Raw genomic sequence first — 12,500 nt, 5'->3', positions numbered from 1 at the left:
GCATGAATTAATGAATGAAATGCCCACTGTGGATGTTTTAAATAATTTTAATTTAAAAGACAAAGTCCCACAATCAACCAGGCCTACAAGCCTACAATGTGTATCCGGGTCAAAGTGCGCACATGTCGGCATGAATTAATGAATGAAATGCCCACTGTGGATGTTTTAAATAATTTTAATTTAAAAGACAAAGTCCCACAATCAACCAGGCCTATAAGCCTACAATGTGTATCCGGGTCAAAGTGCGCACATGTCGGCATGAATTAATGAATGAAATGCCTACTATGGATGTCTAAAAATAAGCCTACAGTGTGTAGCGGGGTCAAAGAACACTTTGGTCAGCATGAATTAATGAATGAAATGCCTACTATGGATGTCTAAAATACTTTTCATTTAAAAGACAAAGTCCCATAATCAATCAACCAGGCCTATAAGCCTACAGTGTGTAGCGGGGTCAAAGAACACTTTGGTCGGCATGAATTAATGAATGAAATGCCTACTATGGATGTCTAAAAATAAGCCTACAGTGTGTAGCGGGGTCAAAGAACACTTTGGTCAGCATGAATTAATGAATGAAATGCCTACTATGGATGTCTAAAATACTTTTCATTTAAAAGACAAAGTCCCATAATCAATCAACCAGGCCTATAAGCCTACAGTGTGTAGCGGGGTCAAAGAACACTTTGGTCGGCATGAATTAATGAATGAAATGCCTACTATGGATGTCTAAAAATAAGCCTACAGTGTGTAGCGGGGTCAAAGAACACTTTGGTCAGCATGAATTAATGAATGAAATGCCTACTATGGATGTCTAAAATACTTTTCATTTAAAAGACAAAGTCCCATAATCAATCAACCAGGCCTATAAGCCTACAGTGTGTAGCGGGGTCAAAGAACACTTTGGTCGGCATGAATTAATGAATGAAATGCCTCCTTTGGAAGTCCAAAATAATGTTAAAAATAATTTCCAAGTGCCATAATTATCCACAGGTTGGCTCTTCCAGTCCTATAAGCCTGCTTTGTGTGGCCAGGCAAAGGATCAGATAGCTTGGGGCCAGATTTAAACAGAAAAGGCAGTTTGTGGAGCAAAGACATAATTTTGAATGGGGAGAAAAAAGGAAAACGGTGGAGTAATGCTGCCATCTTTTGGGTAAAAAATGTCGGTGCGCCTATAATTTAAAAGTGGGTTTTCTGGATGTTTTAAAAGACCCAGGGCTATCATCCTGCTGTGTGTAGCGGGCTCAGAGTTCACTTTGGTCGGCATGAATTAATGAATGAAATGCCTCCTCTGGATGTCTGAAATAATTTTCATTTAAATGACAAAGTCCCACTTTTAATCAACCTGGCCTATAAGCCTACATTGTGTAGCGGGCTCAGAGTTCACTTTGGTCGGCATGAATTAATGAATGAAATGCCTCCTCTGGATGTCTAAAATAGTTTTCATTTAAAAGACAAAGTCCCACTTTTAATCAACCAGGCCTATAAGCCTACAGTGTGTAGCGGGGTCAAAGAACACTTTGGTCAGCATGAATGAATGAATGAAATGCCTCCTCTGGATGTCTAAAATAATTTTCATTTAAAAGACAAAGTCCCATAATCAATCAACCAGGCCTATAAGCCTACATTGTGTAGCGGGCTCAGAGTTCACTTTGGTCGGCATGAATTAATGAATGAAATGCCTCCTCTGGATGTCAAAAATAATTTTCATTTAAATGACAAAGTCCCACTTTTAATCAACCAGGCCTATAAGCCTGCTTTGTGTGGCCGGGCAAAGGATCAGATAGCTTGGGGACAGATTTAAACAGAAAAGGCAGTTTGTGGAGCTCAGTAATAATTTTGAATGGGGAAAAAAAAGGAAAACGGTGGAGTAATGCTGCCATCTTTTGGGTAAAATATGTCGGTGCGCCTATAATTTAAAAGTGGGTTTTCTGGATGTTTTAAATGACCCAGGGCTATAATCCTGCTTTGTGTGGCGGGCTCAGAGTATGCTTAAATTGGGGTAACTATTTTAACCATTTTACTAATTTATGGAGGTTAAAAAAAAGACCCAGGCCTATTATCCTACTGTGTGTGGCCGGCTCTTAGTGCACATTCTTAGGGGACTAATTTAATACAGAATAATGATTTTATGGATGTATTAAATCATCCATGTGTCTCATCCTACTGTGTCTGGCGGGCTCTTAGTGCACATTCTTAGGCTATGTATTTAAATACAGAATAGGGATTTTATGGATGTATTAAATCATCCAGGGCTCTAATCTTACTGTGTGTGGCCGGCTCTTAGTGCACATTCTTAGGGGACTAATTTAATACAGAATAAGGATTTTATGGATGTATTAAATCATCCATGTGTCTCATCCTTCTGTGTGTGGCGGGCTCAGAGTATGCCTAAAGTGGGGTAACTATTTTAAACATTTTACTAATTTCTGGATGTATTAAATCATCCATGTGTCTCATCCTACTGTGTGTGGCGGGCTCAGAGTATGCCTAAAGTGGGGTAACTATTTTAAACATTTTACTAATTTCTGGATGTATTAAATCATCCATGTGTCTCATCCTACTGTGTGTGGCGGGCTCAGAGTATGCCTAAAGTGGGGTAACTATTTTAAACATTTTACTAATTTCTGGATGTATTAAATCATCCATGTGTCTCATCCTACTGTGTGTGGCGGGCTCAGAGTATGCCTAAAGTGGGGTAACTATTTTAAACATTTTACTAATTTCTGGATGTATTAAATCATCCATGTGTCTCATCCTACTGTGTGTGGCGGGCTCAGAGTATGCCTAAAGTGGGGTAACTATTTTAAACATTTTACTAATTTCTGGATGTATTAAATCATCCATGTGTCTCATCCTACTGTGTGTGGCGGGCTCAGAGTATGCCTAAAGTGGGGTAACTATTTTAAACATTTTACTAATTTCTGGATGTATTAAATCATCCATGTGTCTCATCCTACTGTGTGTGGCGGGCTCAGAGTATGCCTAAAGTGGGGTAACTATTTTATACATTTTACTAATTTCTGGATGTATTAAATCATCCATGTGTCTCATCCTACTGTGTGTGGCGGGCTCAGAGTATGCCTAAAGTGGGGGTAACTATTTTATACATTTTACTAATTTCTGGATGTATTAAATCATCCATGTGTCTCATCCTACTGTGTGTGGCGGGCTCAGAGTATGCCTAAAGTGGGGTAACTATTTTATACATTTTACTAATTTATGGAGGAAAAAAAAGACCCAGCATTTTGCATTCAAATGTGCAGGGCGCACCGGCGTTTAAAGTCCAAAAGATGGCAGCATTACTCCACCATAGTAATTATTTTCCTCCTTAAAGCTGTATACCATATGTTTCTGGAGGAATTAAATTCAGGCCTATAAGCCTGCTGTGTGTGGCTGGCTTTTAGTGCACATTCTTAGGCTATGTATTTAATACAGAATAAGGATTTTCTGGATGTATTAAATCATCCAGGGCTCTCATCCTACTGTGTGTGGCCGGCTCTTAGTGCACATTCTTAGGCAATGTATTTTATACAGAATGATGATTTTCTGGATGTTTTAAATCATCCAGGGCTCTCATCCTACTGTGTGTGGCTGGCTCTTAGTGCACCTTTTTAGGCAATGTATTTTATACAGAATAATGATTTTGTGGATGTATTAAATCATCCAGGGCTCTCATCCTACTGTGTGTGGCCGGCTCTTAGTGCACATTCTTAGGCTATGTATTTTATACAGAATGATGATTTTCTGGATGTTTTAAATCATCCAGGGCTCTCATCCTACTGTGTGTGGCTGGCTCTTAGTGCACCTTTTTAGGCAATGTATTTTATACAGAATAATGATTTTGTGGATGTATTAAATCATCCAGGGCTCTCATCCTACTGTGTGTGGCCGGCTCTTAGTGCACATTCTTAGGCTATGTATTTAATACAGAATGATGATTTTCTGGATGTATTAAATCATCCAGGGCTCTCATCCTACTGTGTGTGGCCGGCTCTTAGTGCACATTCTTAGGCAATGTATTTAATACAGAATAAGGATTTTCTGGATGTATTAAATCATCCATGTGTCTCATCCTACTGTGTGTGGCGGGCTCAGAGTGTGCTTAAATAGGGTAACTATTTTATACATTTTACTAATTTATGGAGGTTAAAAAAAGACCCAGCATTTTGCATTCAAATGTGCAGGGCGCACCGGCATTTAAAGTCCAAAAGATGGCAGCATTACTCCACCGTAGTAATTATTTTCCTCCTTAAAGCTGTATACCATATGTTTCTGGAGGAATTAAATTCAGGCCTATAAGCCTGCTGTGTGTTGCGGGGTCATAGTAGGCTTTTATTGGGTAACTGTTTTATACAGAATAAAGATTTCTGGGTGTTTAAAAAAGACCCATGCCTATAAGCCTGCTGTGTGTAGCGGGGTCAGAGTTCACATTCCTTGGGCATGAATTATGAATGAAATGCCCCCTCTGGATGTCCTAAATAATTTTAATTTAAATGACAAAGTCCCATAATTGGTTGGCCTATAAGCCTACTGTGTGTAGTGGGTTTCAGAGTACACTTTGGTCGGCATTGCAGCTTTCAAATATCACATTGCAGATTTCAAATTGTCTTTCTGCAAGAGTCTCCAAAGTTGCAATGTGCAAGTATTTCGGCAACCGGCGCTAATTGAGGGTTAGGCGAGGTTGAAATATTTCAAAGTCCGAGGATATACCAGCAGCATAGACACTTAGAATAAAAAAGAGGCCTTTTTAAATTAAATATACCAGAGGCATAGACACTTAGAATAAAATAGAGGCCTTTTTAAAATAAATATACCAGAGGCATAGACACTTAGACTAAAATAGAGGCCTTTTTAAATTAAATATACCAGAGGCATAGACACTTAGACTAAAATAGAGGCCTTTTTAAATTAAATATACCAGAGGCATAGACACTTAGACTAAAATAGAGGCCTTTTTAAATTAAATATACCAGAGGCATAGACACTTAGAATAAAATAGAGGCCTTTTTAAATTAAATATACCAGAGGCATAGACACTTAGACTAAAATAGAGGCCTTTTTAAATGAAATATACCAGCAGCATAGACACTTAGACTAAAATAGAGGCCTTTTTAAATAAAATATACCAGTAGCATAGACTCTTAGAATAAAATAGAGGCCTTTTTTAATAAAATATACCAGAGGCATAGACACTTAGACTAAAATAGAGGCCTTTTTAAATGAAATATACCAGCAGCATAGACACTTAGAATAAAAAAGAGGCCTTTTTAAATAAAATATACCAGCAGCATAGACACTTAGAATAAAAAGAGGCCTTTTTAAATAAAATATACCAGCAGCATAGACACTTAGAATAAAAAAGAGGCCTTTTTAAATAAAATATACCAGCAGCATAGACTCTTAGAGTAAAATAGAGGCCTTTTTAAATGAACATAACCGAAAAGAATCAGCAATGATCTGTCTCCAAAAGCTTCCTTAAAAAGCCATGGCAACAGGTGAGACCAATCATTGCTGATTGCGGGGGCTGAGAACGTACCGGCATAATTGAAAAGAATCAGCAACAGGTGAGACCAATCATTGCTGATTGCGTGGGCTGAGAACGTACCGGCATAATTGAAAAGAATCAGCAACAGGTGAGACCAATCATTGCTGATTGCGTGGATGTAGTCTAGGGCTGACTCGGGTGCCCCTGGTGGAGGTAGATGGTGTGGAATCCGAGCCAGCCCTGACAGATTAAATGAAATATACCAGTAGAAAAGACACTTTGAGTAAAAAAGGCCATTTAAAATAAAATATACCAGTAGAAAAGACACTTTGAGTAAAAAAGGCCATTTTAAATAAAATATACCAGTAGAAAAGACACTTTGAGTAAAAAAGGCCATTTTAAATAAAATATACCATGGCCAAATGAACTTAGAATAAAAGAGGAGAGTTTAGTTTAAATTATACCATGGTTAAATGCTGTTAGAAAAAAAGTGCACAGTTTAATCTTATTTGGAAGGCGCATTGACTCTTAAAGTCCACAAGATGTCACCGGTACTCCATCGTTTTTTTTCTGTTATACCATATGTACGTGCCACTGGGTGGCTCCTCCAGACACCTCAGCCTAGTTGAAGTGTCCGATGAAGGTGCACTCATCTGGGCATGAGGTAAAGTTATTATACCAACATCATGTGGAGGTTTTCAAGTCAGAATTTGCACAAAGTCCATAAATATACCAGAAGCATGGAGTTTTATGAGTGAATTAGTCTATGTCCCTTACTTTGTTAGACCATACACAAGATATTTTCTTCAGGAAATGCACAGAGTCCAATGCTATAACATTGCCAGGTGGTGGCTTTAAGGGAAAAAAGCATAAAAGTGTCCGAAAAACATGCTCTTTAGCTCGGGTACATCCCCAGGATCAAGAAAAATTGTCAGTTTTTTTTTCTATCTTGCTTAGAAATAGGTGTAAATTGACTCTGAAGTGTCATATCAGGCAATGCACAGAGTCCTTAAATATACCAGTAGCATGAGGTTTTTGTTGGAAATTAGTCTATTTCCCTTCCTGAGTTAGACCATATACAAGTAGTAATCTTCAGGCAATGCACAGAGTCCTTAAATTTACCAGTAGCATGAGGTTTTTGTTGGAAATTAGTCTATTTCCCTTCCTGAGTTAGACCATATACAAGTAGTAATCTTCAGGCAATGCACAGAGTCCTTAAATTTACCAGTAGCATGAGGTTTTTGTTGGAAATTAGTCTATTTCCCTTCCTGAGTTAGACCATATACAAGTAGTATTCTTCAGGCAATGCACAGAGTCCTTAAATATACCAGCAGCATGAGGTTTTTGTTGGAAATTAGGCTATTTCCCTTCCTGAGTTAGACCATATACAAGTAGTATTCTTCAGGCAATGCACAGAGTCCTTAAATATACCAGCAGCAGGTGGTGGCTTTTAGTGAAAAAAGCATAAAAGTGTCCAAAAAACATGCTCTTTAGCTCAGGTACATCCCCAGGATCAAGAAAAATTGTCAGTTTTTTTCTCTATCTTGCTTAGAAATAGGTGTAAATCCAGTCTGAAGTGTCTGATCAGAAAATGCACTAAGTCCATTTTTTCTGTTATACCATACGCATTTGCCACTGGGTGGCTCCTCCAGACACATCTGTCCACTTGGAGTGTCCAATGAAGGTGCACTCATCTGGGCATGAGGTAAAGTTATTATACCAACATCATGTGGAGGTTTTCAAGTCAGAAATTGCACAAAGTCCCTAAATATACCAGAAGCATGGAGTTTTATGAGTGAATTAGTCTATGTCCCTTACTTTGTTAGACCATACACAAGATATTTTCTTCAGGAAATGCACAGAGTCCAATGCTATAACATTGCCAGGTGGTGGCTTTAAGGGAAAAAAGCATAAAAGTGTCCGAAAAACATGCTCTTTAGCTCGGGTACATCACCAGGATCAAGAAAAATTGTCAGTTTTTTTTTCTATCTTGCTTAGAAATAGGTGTAAATTGACTCTGAAGTGTCAGATCAGTAAATGAACAAAGTCCTTAAATATACCAGTAGCATGAAGTATTTGTTGGAAATTAGTCTATTTCCCTTCCTGAATTATACCATACGCAAGATATTTTCTTCAGAAAATGCACAGAGTCCCATATTCTGTTAAAATTGCACTATGTCCATAAATATACCAGCAGCACGAAGTTTTCAAGTGGAAAATATTCTATGTCGCTTCATTTGGTATACCATAGGCGTCAGTTTTCGGCGAAAATAATTCTATGTCGATAAAAATGTTATACCATACGTATGATTTTGTGTTCAAAAATCGCACTATGTTCCAATTTTGACCAAGGGGTGGATCATCCAGAGGCCTCGATCCTCTGACAGTGCCCGCCGAATGTGCACCCAGATGGACATGCATCTCATTCCCCCTGTCTGGATGATTTTATGAATGGGTGATATGCAAACACCTACCATCAGGTATATAGGGGAGAGGGTCTTCTGAAAGCCACATATATGGTATACCATAAATGAAGACAAGGATTATGGCGCACGCTTTGCCCGACCAAAGGTCACTCCCTGGGCATTTTAGAGGATTTGACAGGCCTCTTTATGGATCTCACAAACGATCCATGCATGGAATTTTGCACACTTTATCCGAATAAAGTGCACTTTTGGGCTTATGAGAGTAGGTTGGTATGCCTCTCTCTGGATGTGAGGAAGGATCCAGGAATAAAGGCATGTAATGTCACACACTTTATCCGATTAAAGTGTACATTTGGGCTTATGATAAAGCATGAGGGCCCTATGTATGGATGTCGGAAAGGTTCCAGGCTTAAAGGCATGTAATGCCACACACTTTATCCGATTAAAGTGTACATTTGGGCTTATGATTAAGCATGAGGGCCCTATGTATGGATGTCGGAAAGGTTCCAGGCTTAAAGGCATGTAATGCCACACACTTTATCCGATTAAAGTGTACATTTGGGCTTATGATAAAGCATGAGGGCCCTATGTATGGATGTCGGAAAGGTTCCAGGCTTAAAGGCATGTAATGCCACACACTTTATCCGATTAAAGTGTACATTTGGGCTTATGATTAAGCATGAGGGCCCTATGTATGGATGTCGGAAAGGTTCCAGGCTTAAAGGCATGTAATGCCACACACTTTATCCGATTAAAGTGCACATTTGGGCTTATGATAAAGCATGAGGGCCCTATGTATGGATGTCGGAAAGGTTCCAGGCTTAAAGGCATGTAATGTCACACACTTTATCCGATTAAAGTGTACATTTGGGCTTATGATTAAGCATGAGGGCCCTATGTATGGATGTCGGAAAGGTTCCAGGCTTAAAGGCATGTAATGCCACACACTTTATCCGATTAAAGTGTACATTTGGGCTTATGATTAAGCATGAGGGCCCTATGTATGGATGTCGGAAAGGTTCCAGGCTTAAAGGCATGTAATGCCACACACTTTATCCGATTAAAGTGCACATTTGGGCTTATGATAAAGCATGAGGGCCCTATGTATGGATGTCGGAAAGGTTCCAGGCTTAAAGGCATGTAATGTCACACACTTTATCCGATTAAAGTGTACATTTGGGCTTATGATTAAGCATGAGGGCCCTATGTATGGATGTCGGAAAGGTTCCAGGCTTAAAGGCATGTAATGCCACACACTTTATCCGATTAAAGTGCACATTTGGGCTTATGATAAAGCATGAGGGCCCTATGTATGGATGTCGGAAAGGTTCCAGGCTTAAAGGCATGTAATGTCACACACTTTATCCATTTAAAGTGCACATTTGGGCTTATGATTAAGCATGAGGGCCCTATGTATGGATGTCGGAAAGGTTCCAGGCTTAAAGGCATGTAATGCCACACACTTTATCTGATTAAAGTGTACATTTGGGCTTATGATAAAGCATGAGGGCCCTATGTATGGATGTCGGAAAGGTTCCAGGCTTAAAGGCATGTAATGTCACACACTTTATCCATTTAAAGTGCACATTTGGGCTTATGATTAAGCATGAGGGCCCTATGTATGGATGTCGGAAAGGTTCCAGGCTTAAAGGCATGTAATGCCACACACTTTATCCATTTAAAGTGCACATTTGGGCTTATGATTAAGCATGAGGGCCCTATGTGTGGATGTCGGAAAGGTTCCAGGCTTAAAGGCATGTAATGCCACACACTTTATCCATTTAAAGTGCACATTTGGGCTTATGATAAAGCATGAGGGCCCTATGTATGGATGTCGGAAAGGTTCCAGGCTTAAAGGCATGTAATGCCACACACTTTATCCATTTAAAGTGCACATTTGGGCTTATGATTAAGCATGAGGGCCCTATGTGTGGATGTCAGAAATGCTCCATGCATGAAAGCATGTAATGTCACACACTTTATCCGAGTAAGAGGCTCCCTCTGAGCAAAGTAGGGGGGGAGTGAGGCCCCCCCCGGAGGTCTGAAAAGATCCAGGCCTTTAAATGACACGGGCTGTGCCCGAGCAAAGTGCCCACGCTGGGCAAGGGTGGAGGCGTGATGCTCCCCCTTATGGAGGTCGTCCTACCTCCATCCTCACGTAATGTATTTCGACCTGTGCGTATCCGGAGGGTGCTATGCGCAAGCCCGGAAGATGCTGGTTTCGGCTGGCCTTACCGGATCCAATGGTATAGCACCTAGGTGCGCTCTAAGGCCGTAAACCCCCCCCATGTGTTTGAGAATGGTAGGTGTTATACCATTGCCACGAACCACTTATTGAATCAGCCATGCCCTTTCGGCAATCGAGTCTCAGAGGTGTGTCCGAGGGAAGATTTGCCTTGGCGGGCATGGCTGTCTGGCATCTCCCCGACCCTGGAGGAATGCGCTAACGGTGTAATGCAAACACCTACCAGCAGGTATATAGGGGAGCATGCTTTCTGAGCCTTATATGATTGTACCATAATAAGGATCAGAAGAAAGGCAGTGCGTTAAGGTGAACTAGCCCGACTCTAATGCACCTTGACGGCTTAAGGGGAGGGATAAGTGACCCCTGCTGATGGAGGTCAAAGACATCCGTGTCTCTCAGGCCTTCGAACCACTGCTTGCGCCCGACCGAAATGCCACTGCTGGGCATGGGTGTAAGAGTGGTGACCCCCCTTATGGAGGTCTGTCCAACCTCCAGCCTGCATGCTCCACCTCGGCCTGTGCGTATCCGGAGGGTGCTGTGCGCAAGCCCGGAAGATGCTGGTTTCGGCTGGCCTTACCGGATCCAATGGCACAGTACCTAGGTGCGCTCTAAGACCGTTATCCGAACCCAAGTCCGCCAGGGGTTTTTCAGTTATACCAGTAGCGTCGACCATCACTTTGATCAGCCAGGCCTTTTCGGGGGTCGAGCGTCCGAGGTGTGTCCGAGGGAAGATTTGCCTTGGCGGGCATGGCTGGCGAGTACCTCCCCGGCCGTGGAGGAAAACGCATACGGTGCATTGCAAACACCTACCAGCAGGTATATAGGAGAGCATGTCTCTTGAGTTCATCCTAACCTTATAATGGTTATCCCATTCATAAGGCCTGGATGCAAGGTGGTGCGTGAAGGTAACATTAGCCTGACTCTAACACTTTCACCGGTTAGGGGTGGAGTGGTGACCCCCCTAACACTGGAGGTCTCGCCGACCTCCAGGCACCAGCCTCACATGCTCTACCTCGGCCTGTGCGTATCCGGAGGGTGCTGTGCGCAAGCCCGGAAGATGCTGGTTTCGGCTGGCCTTACCGGATCCAATGGCACAGTACCTAGGTGCGCTCTAAGACCGTTATCCGAACCCAAGTCCGCCAGGGGTTTTTCAGTTATACCAGTAGCGTCGACCATCACTTGGTTCAGCCAGGCCTTTTCAGGGGTCGAGCGTCCGAGGTGTGTCCGAGGGAAGATTTGCCTTGGCGGGCATGGCTGGCGAGAACCTCCCCGGCCGTGGAGGAAAACGCGTACGGTGGATTGCAAAAACCTACCAGCAGGTTTTTAGGGAGAGCGTCAATCTCGAGGGCGTTCGGAGCTCTCCCGATCTATTGGCATACGATGCCCGCCAGGGGTTAGGCTCTCGGGTTACCACTTAAGGTTTCTCCCTGTCATAAGAAAGACAACCGGTCAAACCAATGCGCAATGTACAATGAGGTGCGAGCTCATATCCTATATATTGCTCAGAGCCGCAACCTCGGTGCGACATACCTAGGTACAGGAATAGGGCGAGAGGTGGATGCGCTCCTTCAGGACGGGTAGGTCGGCAGCCTCTCGGGTATGATCGTTCACCAACGAAAGCTGTACAAAAGGGGTGACTGCGCTCATTGAGGACGGCAGCCTCAACATGACATACCTATCAAAAACTCTCCCATGAGGTGTGTGCGCTCCTTCAGGATGGGAGGTCGGCAGCCTCGGTATGATCATGATGACCGAGACACAGGCCTTGGGTTGGGCCTAGGGTTGAAGCCTTCTGTGCCGCCCGGGTAGTTCCTCCCCAAACCAGCGGGCATGCCTCTATGGGGGGGCCTCGGTCTGAAAAGACACGATCCTCACCCGGAACCGTCTGAGGGAAGCGTTGAAGGCCGGTCTGTCTACACAGGTGTCCGCTATCGGCGTCCATGGTGTACGGGTGAGAGCCAGCAGTGGATCGGGTTAGTTCAACACATGCTTGGCCTCACCCCGCCTGGTCACGGAATCACTCATTTCTCGGTTACGTCCCACAGTAGCGCGCGCGCGTGCTGGGAGCTGACGAGGGCTCTCTCCCCCACGCTGACGGCGCACCCCTGCTGCACCGATGGTGGGCGTCCGGTACCGAGGTGGGCCCCTGACCCTGCCCGGGGGATGGAGCACGCCGAGGTGGCCGCGACGTTAGCTGGTGTCCCTTTCACCACCGCGGTGCAGCTACCTGGTTGATCCTGCCAGTAACATATGCTTGTCTCAAAGATTAAGCCATGCAGGTCTAAGTACACACGGCCGGTACAGTGAAACTGCGAATGGCTCATTAAATCAGTCATGGTTCCTT

General features: G+C 42.9%; 1 non-coding gene across 1 annotated transcript in view; it reads left to right on the top strand.

The window, feature by feature from the left end:
- Positions 1-12,380: 12,380 nt before the first annotated feature.
- Positions 12,381-12,500, top strand: part of LOC143507939 (18S ribosomal RNA) — a 1,839-nt gene continuing 1,719 nt past the window's right edge. Inside the window, exon 1 of the ribosomal RNA XR_013129032.1 lies at positions 12,381-12,500. This exon is cut by the window's right edge and continues 1,719 nt beyond it. This is a non-coding gene — a ribosomal RNA (18S ribosomal RNA).

Source organism: Brachyhypopomus gauderio, unplaced genomic scaffold (assembly GCF_052324685.1).
Source record: "Brachyhypopomus gauderio isolate BG-103 unplaced genomic scaffold, BGAUD_0.2 sc764, whole genome shotgun sequence".
Lineage (NCBI taxonomy): Eukaryota > Metazoa > Chordata > Actinopteri > Gymnotiformes > Hypopomidae > Brachyhypopomus > Brachyhypopomus gauderio.
The sequence above is the reverse complement of the archived record's forward strand: the minus strand, read 5'-3'. Positions and strand labels throughout refer to the sequence as shown.